Genomic DNA, 15,741 nt, shown 5'->3' with positions numbered 1-15,741 from the left:
CAAACAGTCGATTCAAACCGTTCAATATAATGGATATATTAAAATGTGCTTACAGATCAAATTTTACATTTTTTTTTGAATTTTTTTACTATTTATTAAGATGGGTACAAAATTTAATGGTCTAAATATAGCGATTTTGTTAAATACTTAATAAATAGTAAAAAAAATCAAAAAAAATGTAAAATTTGATCTACAAGCACGTTTTAATATATCCATTACGTTGAACGGTTTGGATCGACTATTTGAACTTTAAAAACTTTAAAAATGGAGAGTGTAATTCAGTGTCACCAAAAAAGATGTAATTGGATCCCTCCTCATAATGATATATGCTTATAAGTCATATATATGTTTTTAAGGTTCAAACAGTTGATTTAGACAGTTCAAATTTATCTATTTTTTGAGAGATTTGTTTACAAATAAAAATTTTAAATTATTAAATTTAATTTGTATCAAGTCAAGCAGTTAAAAAATAAATATTTTTGTGCACATCTTAATGTATTGTTTTTATGTAAAAATTTCATTTTCAAAAATTATAAACAAAATAGTAAAAAAATTCTAAAAAATATAAAATTTAGCCTCTAAAAACGCATACATGAGTTATACCATATAAATGAACTAAACATTGTGTTTTTTCTTCTGTTCTTTTTAAATAAAAATTGGGATAAATTATTATTTAATTTGAACTGCAAAAATTCTATGTATGACCATTTCTCATCAGGTTTAATCTGTACCTTGATAATTCTTCCCAATTCCTATACCTGTGTTGTATATAGCGTGCATCTTAATTACTCAATCAAATTAATGTCATAAAATTAAGTCCGTCTTGTAGATAATTTCTGTGTACTGGTGTTTAAATCGAGAAATGAGCATCAAAATATTTAGTAAAAATCCTCGTACATCAATTTCTGGCATCAATTTAAAACATGTAAATTAACTTTGGTCGGTATATATATATATACGACTAGAAAACGTTACACCAATACCAGCATTCGATTCACTGATAAAATTTAAATAAAAACTCATTTATAAATATTGAAATTTAGATGGTCAATATTTATCTTTATCTAAAAAATAAACTATATATGATACATGTCTTAATTAATGACCGAAGGTCCGAAGCTTATGTTTATATTATGATAAAATTAACAAAAATATATATATATATATTTTGAGGAGGGATCGGATGACACCGTTTTTTGGTGACATCAGATAACATCGTGCATTTTCAAAGTTTTCAAAGTCCAAATAGTCAATCCAAACCGTTCAACATAATGAATATGTTAAAATGTGCTTGCAGATTAAATTTTACATTTTTTAGAATTTTTTTACTATTTATTAAGTATTTAACAAAATCGCTATATTCAGACCGTTGAATTTTTGTACCCATCTTAATAAATAGTAAAAAAAATTCAGAAAAATGAAAAATTTGATCTGCAAGCACATTTTAACATATCCATCAAGTTGAACGGTTTGGATCGACTGTTTGAACTTTGAAAATGCACGGTATCATCCGATGTCACCAAAAAACAGTGTCATCTGATCCCTCATATATTTTTCCTCAAATGCAAGTTCCTAATTTTTTTTATTAAGACGTTACCTATATTTAGATAAGGAATATATTATCTTCTAATTAAACTTCTTGGCTTCAACATACTTATAAATCTAAATCAGCAGTTGTCGTGACTATTTGTTCGAAACTCAACGAGCAAATTTAGCAAATTTTGAACGCTAGATTGATTTATTCGGAAAACAAATCGTTTGTTCAGGGACATGTTCTGCTCCAATTTTTTTTCTTCCTTTTTTTAGTAAAGATCAGTGTTGTAAAAAACAATCATTTAAGCCAATTAATCGGCTGATTAGTCGTTGACAATAACCAAACCATCAAGGATTTTTCCGACTAATCAGCCGATTATTCCCGATGAATCACTTGGCGGTACATTGTGCATCGGACAAGCACATACCATTATTTACAACACTGGATTAGAAGTCAAGCCACCGAACTATTTAATATAAATAATAAATCTTTTCATTTAAATTTCCAACCTGCAACTTTCAAAAAATAAAAAAACATTATATTTGTCACCAGATAAACAACTGGTTTTTTTCCAAATTTTATAAATCAGGTATGAACTTTATTCTGGCAAAAATGGAATTAAGTAAAAGTGACCTATCAAATACTGACAAAGATGAAGTCACGTGTTGAGAGAGAGAGAGGGGGTAGAGACAAATTAACCCAGATTACAATTAATTCTTTTACCACATTTTCAATATGTGCAAGCACAAAAATTATACTAAAAGGGACCACAATGTCGAGAAATAAACGCACCAACTATTATAACAAATATTTTTTTTTTTTGGAAATAATTTACATTTATTAAAATTGACAGCTTTAATTTGTATTTAATATAAAATACATTTTTTTTTGCAAACACATCGCTTTTGAAATTAATATAAGTTTAATGGATTACATTGTTTTTTACTAGGTCTGTATTTTGAAATATCAATTTTTGTGAGGTTGAGAGAACAACACATAACTTGATGACTAAATTATTATTTTCTATATGTAGGTCGCTAACTCGAAATTAAATATTGAAAATGAGATGAAGAATTTTAATCTTCATTCATCTAAAAAAAATTATAAAAAAAAATCATTAACCATAATCATGTAATAGCAGGGGCAGATTCACATGACGATTAATTGATCTCTATTTATTTTAAAATATAGTACTCAGATATTATTTTACTATATGAGTAAAATAAAATATTATGCATACTGGAAAATTAATTTTCATATTTTTGTAAAAAATTATACAATTAATCTCCATAAGTTGTAAGTCTGTTTCCATCTCTGTATAATAACTAACTTTAATTACTTTGTATTAAATTACAAACATTTTCATGTCTAAAAAAGTGTGAATCTTTGTGATTTTGAGATTGATATATTATTCGTTGGTTTTTTATGGCCAACAACTTTTTTTGTTTACAAGTGTTCACTGACTTCTTATTATAACGATGAAATTAGTTGTCACGATAACAATTTTGGAAGTTTGCTCATCATGACTTCTTCAAAGAAGTGCGACCATTTCAGTATCCACTTTCAAAATTAGTCCTTTTACTTTTTTACTATGGCATACCTATCAATTCAGATATCATATGATTGCCCCCGACATAGTCTTTCGGATTCGGTTTCTGAACAGAGAAATGAAATCCATATGCAATTAGCTCCACCAATGACAAGGACATGTCCGTTATTTGTAAACTTTTCAAAGGGTAAAATTGGTAAAAGTGCAAGTTGGGGTTGGTGAGCAGATTGGTGGGGTTATAAAAGGCTTTGACTCGGAAGCTACACACCCAATGAGAACCTGACACGTGTGAATTCACCTAACGCGAAAGGCCTGAACCGGGTCAGACAGGCTCGGTCCGGTTTTGGTCTTCACCTACTACCGACCGGATTCCATGCAGTCCTAGTTCAACACGGTTTAGTGACGCCAAAATACGTCATTTTTTCATAAGTCAAGGAGTTGTATTTGGGTCTGAGATCTTGATCGTTGGTTTTATTATCCTTGGGAGATCTGACGGCTGGCAAGAAAAAATTGTTGTTTCAGGGGATGCAGTATAATTTTTTTTTCTTTTGAAGGTGGACTTTTGCTTCTTCTTCAACCCAAATAAAACATGCGTGCAGTGAGTAACATGTCGTGATTTTGATCCCGTGCCATGCCGTGATGTGATTAAGTTAATTTTTCATATGTCATGTTGTATTGTGACCAATATGTCAAGAGATGATCATGGTACGCGAATGGTCATGCCGTGACCAAACATGACTCGCGTAACTCGCATGACCATTTTATCATAATTTAAGTTGGTTTATTCAAGATTCACCATATGATCAAGATCTAACAGTCATAATTATACATAACTCGCGTAACCACGTGCCGTGACTACATCTTTCACATGATGTGCCGTGTCGTGCCGAATTTTTAAAAGATGATCACGGCACACAAATAGTTACGACACGTACAATTTATTTTTAACTTTCTTACCTAATTCTGCATTTATTATATATATATTAAACCCCACGGGATGAAGCTTTATTTCAAAGGATTTTGCATAAAAATTTATTCAATGTTAAATCAAAACCGTCTAATTCGTGTTAAAATGATCACGAGAATAATTTAAAATTATATTTATTAAGGTTTAAATTCATTCGTTCAAAATTCAATTCAAACCACAACATGTTACCTCTAACTTGCCTCCAGCTCGTTTTTTGTAGTCTTCCATTCTTTCCAAAATATAATAAAAAGACACGAGCCATTTTGAAATTATTTAAGCATGTATTGTACGCTAAACACGTGTGTATTTTGATCTTTATTATAATTAGTGTGGACTTTAACTAAACGTCATCAAATTCAAAATTCGAGACCCCAAAATGACAATTATTCCAAAGAGAAAATCTTGATCTTTTTAATAAGTATTTCGTGATGCGTGTTAAGGTGCTAATAAATAAATACTATTTTATTGTATAGACTAGAGGTGTCGATTCACAGTGATTAGATGTTACTAATAATTTTCTAGTTTTTTGATAAGCTAGACTAAATTCAGAACTTTAAAGGATTGAAAAGTAAATTTTCTAAATTAAGAATGGTTTCCTAAATGAACACAAATCTAAATAATAAAAGTTATTGGTATCCAAGTTCCTAAGGTTTTCTGGCTTACCACAATACTTATTTCAATTAATTATGATAATTTTACCATCTAATTAATTATAATAATTTTGCTATCTACTTAATGTTTTGCTGATATTTTACCATCTACCTAATGCCCTATTTAGTCAAGATCCGATTAAGGCATAACGAGCTAACAATAGACAGTTAGACTTTAGCCTATGTTTTTCTTTAATTTGATGTTCTATATTAAACCATCACTAAAATTGCTCTACAGCCTAATTGTCTAGACGTGGCTAAATTAAAGCATATATGCAATTAGAAAGTACTCAAAAGATAAACCAAATTAGAACAGAAATTTAAGAATTTTTTTTATAAACCATAATTAAAAAAAAATTATTAAACCAACATGATTACTTTTTTTTTATAACCATAAGATATTTTCTTTTTTTTCAAGACTGAAATGACAATTCAATCCAAGATATTATCACAAGTTTTACAATATCATTTTTTTCGAAATCTATGAAAATGGCTCGGACTAAAATGACTCCAAAAATAAATAAAAATACTTTGGACCGAAATGGCACCTCAGTTCTTATGATTTTTGTAAAAATCAAAGCAATCAAGTTGGTTTGGTAAAATATTTTTTTTATTTACGGTTTCTAAAAAAAATTCTAAATTTAATCATCAATAAAGTGCTTGAAATCCTTTATAATGCTTTAGTTTATTTATAAACAAATTTGAATATTCTTATATATCGGAAAATATCATTCAAGCAATATATATATATATATATATATATATATATATATATATATGAATATGCTAGCATGCTATGCATAGCATAGAGCCCCTCCATGCAACGCCTTGAATTTTGACTTTTCAAAATCCTAACGGTCGATCCAAACCGTTCATCTTGTTCTCCATATTAATATGTATTTGGGGGCCAAATTTTACATTTTTTGAAATATTTTTACTATTTCTTTAGATTTATTGAAAATCACTGTTTTCAGCAAATCTGGACCATAAAAAAACAGTGATTTTCAATAAATCTAAAGAAATAGTAAAAAAATTCCAAAAAATGTAAAATTTGGTCCCCAAACATATATTAATATGGAGAACAAGATGAACGGTTTGGATCGACCGTTAGAATTTTGAAAAGTCAAAATTCAAGGCGTTGCATGGAGGGGCTCTATGCTATGCATAGCATGCTAGCATAAAAAAAAGTGGATAACCATCTGCTTCATTAGAAACATATAGATCCTTACATCAAAAGAGTCATAGTTCAACATGAAAACTAAAAACAGAAGAGAAACTAAAAAGCATAACAAAACAGGTTAGAATAGGCATTACTATTACAACAAATGCCAGAGTATAGAATAGAGAAAGACAGATAAAAGTATAAAACTAAGCCGGGTCAACCAAGCTGTCAATAGAAGAGGAACTAGTAGCTGTAGACTCAGAAGTAGAAGAGAGTTGGACCAGAACACCTTGGTTACCAATAGATTCAAAGGCAGCATCTATGTGATCCATTTAAGCTCGGGTCCTAAGGTAGTTAGATATGACAGAGCCTTCTTAACCACGACCAATATCTGTGTTTTCTGAATTCGACGGGCTGTTTTGGGTACTTGAATCCGAGCTGATTATCATGAGACCTGCCTGGTTTAAAAATGAGATATTCATTGGTAAAATTAAAGTTAAGCAATACATTTAAAATACTAGATGTATTCTCAATTATTTAAATAGAGCGTATATAAAATTGACTCACATTAAGATTTGTTGTTTATTCATAATAAAGCATTAAAAACTCAATCATTAAAAATTATGAATCATTAATTGAGGGATAAACGTTTTTTAAATTGATCCAAGTTCGATACATGGGCTATTTAACAAGTGAAGAACGCATTTATAATTTTAATTTAATTAAAACAACATTCTTCAAAATATTAAATGGAAATACCGTAAAATTGAATGTAATATAAAACTACCATTTTTTTTCATTACGTGTCAATCGGTGTATCGCACATATATAGAGGCATAGAGCATCTAAATAGTTAATAACTTGGTATAAAAAGGACTTCAAGTATTTTTACTTTTTATGTCACTATCATACTTATACTTTTTTTTTTAATTTTAATAACAAAATATATTAAACACTCGAATAGTAAAATTAAACTGTTAGAAATAATCTATATTATTTATTTATGTGCAGAAAATTATAACTTATTTTTTATAAGTTCTTGATAGAAATTAAATGAAAATAAAGTAACCATGATATTGTGTAGAAATGACGATATATAGATTACATTTTACTATCTTATTTGCTACTTATGTTTATTTTAAATTACAGACAATTTAAAATAGAGCAATATAATGAAAATATTAAAGCTAAAGATGCTTAGCCTCCTCTACCTAATATACTGTTATATAATCTAATATAGCGTAACATATATATTGTATCGACGAAATATATAGGAAAAAAAACATGTAATTGGGCCTCACCTACCGCAAGAGAGCAGGCGTGCCACGCAACTTTAGACACGTGTGGCCATTTTTCCTCTGCTGCACTACGGGGTCCCACGTGCGAAATAGATCCCAAAATTTCTTTAAACTTGGACCAGTATTATTGGATCACACGGGCGTCAACGACAAGCTTAGTTTCATGATCTACTCATTTTCTTCACAAAATTGCATGGAAGTGTGAACTTTTTCAGGGTTGTTCACAATAAGCCAATAAGGTCATTGTATAAATTTCATGATCTACTCATTTTTCAGGGTGAATTTTTGATAAAGTCATAGTTGGGTGGGATGGTTGAACATCGGAGATCTCTAGTCCCCTCCCTTTTTCTTGAGAAGTTTCTCTCTATTTTTTTTTTTTTCTTTGGTAAAGTCATACTTTAGATTCGATGGATTTTAAAATTATTTGATTTAATTAAACATCCGTGCACTTGGATTTATTATTAGCGCAAACCCGCTTTAATTTCTGTGGGTATGAGTCTTAAAGTAGATCAGATGGTCTTGAAATTCATTAAAACTAAAAGCAGGTCTGATGCTCATCGTACTTACTGCATTAATTTTTTTTTTTTTTAGCTTTGCAAGACTTGATTGCTATCAGGGCAGATCTAGGATTCTCGTTGGGGGTGGGGGGGGGGGGGGGGGGGGGGGGTGGCAAAAAATTATTGAATTGGTTTAAATAACTAATTGAGTTTTAATCTATTAACTAATTTGGTACTTGATAAAAAAAAATAATGCTTTGACTCATATTTTTCAATACTCTGACTTGTGATTTCTGATGCTCTAACATATTATTATAATTATCAATCATAATTCAAAAAATTTATTTTAATTTTAACCCGAATTATAAATTAAATATTCAGAGGAGAGCAAAAAAATTTTCAAGAGGAGACAAAATCAATCGGAATTAATAAATCACCACTAAAACTCAAAATTCAGAAAGAGCGGCTGCCCCCTGCTTCACATGAGTCCTCCCCTGATTGCTATAATCATCACATATAACTCAAATTCTTGCCTCTTTATCTTTGTCATAATTTTCTACGAATCTTTCTCACCTTTTCACAGATCATCTTTCAACTCTGATCCTATAATTTTGCAACAATACAAGTTTAATTAGGAAATAGAGTATTTTATACCTCTCTATACCTCATTACTCCTTTGATTACTAAGCATAGAAGACGGATAAACTTTTTACGGAAATCAGTAAACTTTATTCCAAATCCGTTTTGGATCACTCGGCTTAGGGCTGTAAACGAGCTGGCTCGAGCCGAGCTAGGTCTTAGCTCGACTCATTTATTTTGGCGCAAGCCTAGACCGAGCGAGTTGGACCTAGGTCACCCGAGTCAAAACCCCTGACTCAGCTTGTGACAAGCCAGCCCGAGCTAGCTCGCTGGGCTGTATTAGGCTACTATTATACAAATTCAAAAATTAAAAAAAAAAAAAAATCCCATTCAAAAAATTTAAGAAATTGTCCAGCATGCACATCTTCAAGCAACTAAAACTCATATCATTTTTTCCCAAACCGAAAATATATCAATTTTGCATAATTGCGCATTTGAAAATGAAACTGGACTTAAAATTATACGGGACTAAACCCTAAATCCACTGTAGCTTAATGAGCCGAGCTGGCCCGGTCTGAGCTGACCCCTGGCTCAGCTCGGTCCACTACCGAGCGAGCTGTTAGCGAGCGAGCTAGAGGCGAGCCACGAGCCGCGAGCTTTTTTGACAGCCCTAACTCGGCCTTTAGTTATATGATTTTAATTAGTCACAGAATTTTATATCTATTCAGATTTATCCGATTTTTTTTATAATATCCAAAGTTAAATATAAATTAACAGACTAGTTTGGTTGAACTTTTTTAAAGATGGCCAGGCTGGCCAAACTTTGGATGGTCTGGTATTTATTTTTTAATATTTTTTTAAAATAATATTTTTTTTATCGGCCCGATCAAAATTTTGACGGCCGGATATTTACATCCCATTTTTTTATTTATTATCATGAGTCATAACAATATTCACTTGATAAAAAGATGTACTAATTCCACATTGATATTAATCCAAAATATTTTATTAAATTGAATAATGAAGAATTTTATACTAGGAACAAAACCCCAATCTTTATTTATAGAAAAAGTGATAAATATATTTAATCTGAACATTAAATGAAGCAAAGAGTTCCGATTTAATTCAATTAAAATTGAAGTACAAAGAAATTGTACTCTTCTAGCAGACTCATTAGATAAGTACTTGAATTGAAAGAATTCTTCAACTTATCTCTTTTTATTAAATTTAATTCAATTAAAATTGAAGTACAAAGAAATTGTACTCTTCCAACAGACTCATTAGATAAGTACTTGAATTGAAAGAATCCTTCAACTATCTCTTTTTATTAGATTTTTTCCGTTATAATATAGCATACGATAATTTATGAATGAACTATATACCTTAAGTAACACAACAAAAAATTGATGATCATTTTTTGTATAAATTAGTATACAATATCAAAATAAAATGAATTATTCTTTTAATAAAGCTATTTGTTTTTCTGTGAAATAGTATTTATTTTAATATTTTGATTGTGTGATGTTTCTTTGCATACTGCAATGTAGTTTTGAACTGGTAATTGATTAAATAGGAAAAATAACTTTGAATGAAGGTTAATTTAACATAATTTAGTATAATTTAGTATAATTTAGTGTTATAAAAAAGGTATTAACGGTCGATTAAACGGCCATTTAATCATTAATGGCAGTCAAACTGTTACGAATACACTTAACGGATGCTTGTTTGCGGATGAAAATGATTAATTGACTGTTTTACCGTTTAATCGTCCGTTTATTCCTGTTTATTTCCGTTTATTCCAGTAAATATTTTTTTTATATATATATTTTTCTTACTTAATTGGAAATTGATTAATTCTTCTATTATTTATATAGCATATATTTTTCTTATTTACTGATGTAATTTTTCAATTAGTACGACGTGTTAATTTATGAAATTAAGTTGTTATTATAAACTAAATTTAGTGATTTTATGTTGTAATGTTTTATTTCTTTCAAATAATATGTTATTAGTATTTGAAAAAAAAATTCTCAAATTTATTTTTCATTAAATTAATGTCTTACTTACACATATAAAATGTTTATGTGTTTAAGAAGAATTAAGCATAGTACCATGTTATAATAATAAAATTAAGTTTATTTGATAAGTTTAATGAGTTAAATAAATTATGACACACACACATAAATTTGATAAAAACATTAAATTGTCCGCAGAATTCCGATTAATCGGCCGCATACCGATTAATCATTCAGTAGTACTCCGTCCGTCTGACGATAGCATACCATTACTTACAACACTGGTATAATTTAGTTTATTTTAGTATAATTAGCATAATTTAGTATAATTAGCTTAATTAGGTATAATTTAGTATAATTTAGCATAATTAGAATAATTTAACATAATTTAGTATAATTTGTTGGTCCCAAAGGCACTTAGAGAGGGGTGATTAGGGCCTTTTTAAATTGTAATCTAAGTTATAAAGTTCTAGTGTGTCATATAGTTATTTTTGACAGAAACTAGAATAACTTTGTCCTAAACTAAAATATAAAATAAATAAAGTAAATAGCAGAGTTTAGAGATACTTGACACGAGAGTTGTTTATGGAGTTCGGCACTAACGCCTACTTCTCCGGGGCTTGCGACCTTCGAGGTGGCACGCTTTTCTTTATCCAATGAGAAAGGAATACAAGGTGGAAGTGAAACTAGGGCTGTAAATGAGCCGAGTTTGAGCGAGTTACCCCCAACTCGAACTCGGCTCGTTTAATAAACGAGCGAGCCAACTCGAGTTGAGATGATAATAACGAGTTGTAGAGCAAACTCGAACTCAGCTTGTTATCAACTCGAGTTGGCTCACAGCTCATTTATAACTCGTTTAACCAGTGATAACATTACAACACAAATTCAAACTCAGCTCGTTATCAACTCGAGTTGGCTCACAACTCGTTTGTAACTCGTTTAACTAGTGATAGTATTACAATACAAGTTCAAACATATTTTACATGAATCTCAAAGCACAAATAACAGTCTAGAGATTCGGGTTTGATTATTTTGAGATTTATTGTGACCAAAACTATGTAGCTTTATGTAACTCGAGTTATAAATGAGCGAGTTGGGGCCAACTCGAACTCAGCTCATTTATTAAACGAGTTGGCCAAATCGAGTTGTAAATGAGCTGAGTTGTAAATGAGCCGAGTTAAACGAGCTGTAAATGAGCGAGTTACGAGTTCGAGTTTTTTTGCCCAGCCCTAGGTGGAACTGGTGAGTCCTTACAATCTTCTGGGAAGTCACACGGTCCGAACATGAGCACTAAAGGCTCAAAGGAGACAATCCGATTCAGGAGGATTCAAGGATTGCAAGGTGAGCACATGATCACGCAGGATCACTCTAGGAGTTGTTGTATTGATTGAATAAGTTTGAGATTGATTGTGAGTGTTGAAGTTTAAGTGCACAAGCAACAATGACTTTCTCTCTAAATCTAAAAAAATACGAATTATTGAAGTTGGGGGGGGGGGGGGGGCTAGAGTGATACTCCAAACCTTGGTATAGCTTCTATTTATAGATAGCTAAGAAAAAGGAAGTGGTACTGACCGTTGCAACGGTACAGGGACAGTTACAACGGCGGGGTAATTTGAAATGGTTTGGAGTGCAACGGTAGAGGACTGTTGTAACGGTCCTCACAACAGAAATCTCTGACTTGCCGACCGTTGGGCGCCGAATCTGATCGATTTAAACCGGCGTAGCTCATCTGAGAAATTTATTTATTTCATTGCAACAGTTCCTAGACCGTTGCAACGGTAGGCTTCACTTAGGTCAGTCTCAAGCTTATTTTACTAATTTTACAGATTAATTGTCCTTAATCTTGAGTTAATTCTTCTGCTATCCAATATCTTGTGCTTCATGACTACATTCTCGATGTTATATTGCAGTTTATTAATTCATGAACCTGCACAAATTCTCAAGAAGGAAAACTGTAAAATACAATTTATGTATGTTTTGCAAATTTAGTCAAACGAACAAGTTGAGGGCTCCAAAAGCCAACATAATTTAGTATAATTAGCATATTTTACTATAACAAAGTATAATTAGTATAATTTAGTATATTTTAGTACAATTTAGCATAATTTAGTAAACTTTAAATAATTTAGAACAATTTTGAATAATTTAGTACAATTAACATAATTTGGTTTATGTATAATATAATATAATTAGCATAATTTAGTTTATTTTTAAAATCCCTATTAATTAATGCAGAATACGTTAAATTAACTTTCATTCAAGGTTCTTTTTTCTATCAAATTAATTATCTGTTCAAAAAGATATTGCAGTATTCCAAGAGGACATAATCAAAATGTTAAATTATATACTATTGCACATAAAGAGAAAAAATTACCAGGTCACTGAAACTTTAGCTGGCACAATAAAAAATTATATACTATTTTAAAAAAAAAAACCTGGCCAACCTGGACATTTTAAAAAATTTCAACCAAACTGGATAGTTATGTTAATTTATATTTAATGTTGGATATTAAAAAAAAAATCGGCATATTTAACAGCTCCGTTAGTTTGTTTGTTCAAAATTTAACAAAAAAAAGTTGATGTGACATATGACGTGGCCTTCGAATATTCACGCCATCATTTCAATAGAAAACTTGAGTCTTACCTCTTACCAAGTGCATTTGGTACAATCCCAATATGTCCATGCCAACATCACCATTCACCAGTACCATACAGGCGAAACCAAAATTGCAAGAAATTGCTTCTTTTTTTAATGTGGCATTTTGTCTAAGGAGATTTGATATTTTAATATTATTTACATTTTTTTATGACATATTTTATTGCGCAGGTAATTGAGAGAGGTTCAGTTGCAACTTGTAGCGAGTTTTCTTTTCAAGTTCTGATATCTGAATTCCACCTCAGCTTTCAAATTTCTAAACAATGAAATCAGAATTATTTTACTTCCCCCTGCGCTATCCCGAATAGAAACCGACTGAGAGTAAATCTGGACCGTCCGTTTTAATTGTCTTGAGTCAGGTACCTGGGAGTAGATAAATCCTTGGGTACCTTGGGGAATCTGAATTCGTGAAAAAAAATGGAGAAATTGAGAAGGCAATGGATGAATAACATATCCCCTTTTGACACTATATAGAATTTTTTTCCCAAGACTTGAGATAAATTGCCCCATTGTTTTTGTACCTCAATCATATCTCGCATTCTTATCTTTGTTTTTATGGTTCAAATAGTCGATTTTAACCATTCAACATGATTTTTATTTTAAAATGTGCTTGAATACCAAATTTTTATATATTTTTTGAATTTTTTTTTATTACAAAATCATTGTTTTTGAATGGTTGCAGAATCAAACTTCTAGTTCCAACCAAATATGACCTTAAATAGCACTCCTCTCAATTTGTGAAATACAATTAATCATTACAACTATAAATTGGGATCATCTTATTTTTTTTTAATCTATCTATTATGATCTTCCAATGAGTGCAAACCTTCTTTTTTCGAAAATAGTTCATGAAGTAAAATACATGTTTTATTTGTGTCTTTGTTTTTGCAGTCCAAAATATTGATCCGAACTGTTTAATATTATCTCCATATTAAAATATGCTTGCAGACTAAATTTTACATTTTTAGGAAAAAAAATGTTATTTCTTTTTAGAATTTTAAAATTTTGGATCTGTTTTTTGGACCATTGAAAAACAAAAAAATATTGAATGAAAGTTCAAATAGATCGAGTATTTAATGATCCGAACAACTCAACCTTTTAAATTTTTTTTTTTTGGACCATTAATAAACAATGATTTTCAAAAAATAAAACAATAGTAAACAATTTTGAAAAAAATGTAAAAAATTTCCACCCAAAACAATTTCATATGAAGATTAGGTTGAGTGGTTTGGATAGACTATTTGAACTTTAAAATAAGACAATATAATTAGGATAAAAAAAAACTAATCAAGCAGATGAGGATAAAAGGTTGGGTTTTTTTTTTTTTTTTTTTTTTTTCCAAAGAACTATTGCAAAATCTTCTTCAAAATCAGATCTAAACCATCTGACAGGCGTACAATTCACGTGAATTTTTAGATTTACATGCAGGGCCATTTATTTTTTATTTGTACGATTCTCAATGTAGATCGGCATATTTAAATCTGACTCTAGATAAAAATTTAAACCTTATTTTGCAGACAAGTACTCATGTTAAGTGACTAAAAATAGAAGAACACCATAGAATGAGATTGCTAAATATATATATATATATTTTTAAAACTTGGTAGTAGCTACCAAGGTTCGTGAGGGGGAATCGAATTTTCGACCTTTGGGTATAACAACTCTAGAACATTTTTCTAGCTAATTGTGTTACCTCCCCTTTCTTAGATTGCTAATTTTATGTGAGCTATTTAGTGACGCTATGATATGATTTTCCAATAGGATTCCAAAAAAAAAAAAAAAAAAATCTTTCTGATTGTCTTATTAGTAGACTATCATTTTGTTTTTAATTAGTTTTGACTCGGAACTTTTGTCTCCAAATCCGGTTCAGTTTAAGTTCTGAAATTTTTTTATTGTTAATATATATTTTAAACATAACATTCCAAATTAATGAAGTTGTCACTATAGTGCTAAGAATAATGAAAAAAAAAAAAAGTAATCAATTTGATGTAGTCACCATCTTAATATGATTGCGGCACATTCTACGTTGATAGCAAATTGTCAAGTTGTTCTAAATGGTGTCTAGTCTTAATTGTTAACCTAAATACAAAATAAAAAAATATATATATCTTAACTAATAGTGTTTAATGTTCACATGGTCTAATTTAATCTGTAGAATAGAAAATATCGCCACCAATTATCAAATCAGATAATAATCTTGGTAGCTTCCTTGACTTATCCTCCACAATTAAAACAAACTGTAGGCCCAGGATTGATTCCAACCCCATTCATTAAATTGATTAAATAAAAATTTAATTTTCCTGGTCCGCACACTATTTTGACCCCCAAATAAGGACAAACAAGCCCTTCTTCTGACCTCCAGTTAACAAAATTCATTTACGTCAAACTCATCATTGAGCCCGGTTGATTATTAAGCCCACTGTGGTACTACTGAGCCCAACAAATCCTCTTTTCTTTCTTTTCATTTTCCACAGTACTGCTGCTGCTCTAATGTTTTATTTATGAAATGCCCATACCAAACAGTCGGATGTATTTATGTGTCACCTAGTTGATTCCAGGATGAATTTATATGTTACCATCATAAATTTATTGCTACAAAACGTTTTATTAGATCAAGGAAAGTTCAAAATTTCAATTATTTTTTTGAAGGTACAAAATTTCAATTATTGCAGTAGATTTATGTATGAACGATTAATACAACAACACAGGTTGTGTATGAAAGATTTATCATCATATAATTTGTATACCTCATAATTAAAAACAAATATCTAACAAATATCTTCATGGTTTCTTTCCTTGGCTTCCCTCATAGGTAGAATTAAAGAAATTGAATA

This window comes from Carex rostrata, chromosome 8 (genome assembly GCF_964058835.1).
Source record: "Carex rostrata chromosome 8, lpCarRost1.2, whole genome shotgun sequence".
Classification (NCBI taxonomy): Eukaryota; Viridiplantae; Streptophyta; class Magnoliopsida; order Poales; family Cyperaceae; genus Carex; species Carex rostrata.
The sequence above is the reverse complement of the archived record's forward strand: the minus strand, read 5'-3'. Positions refer to the sequence as shown.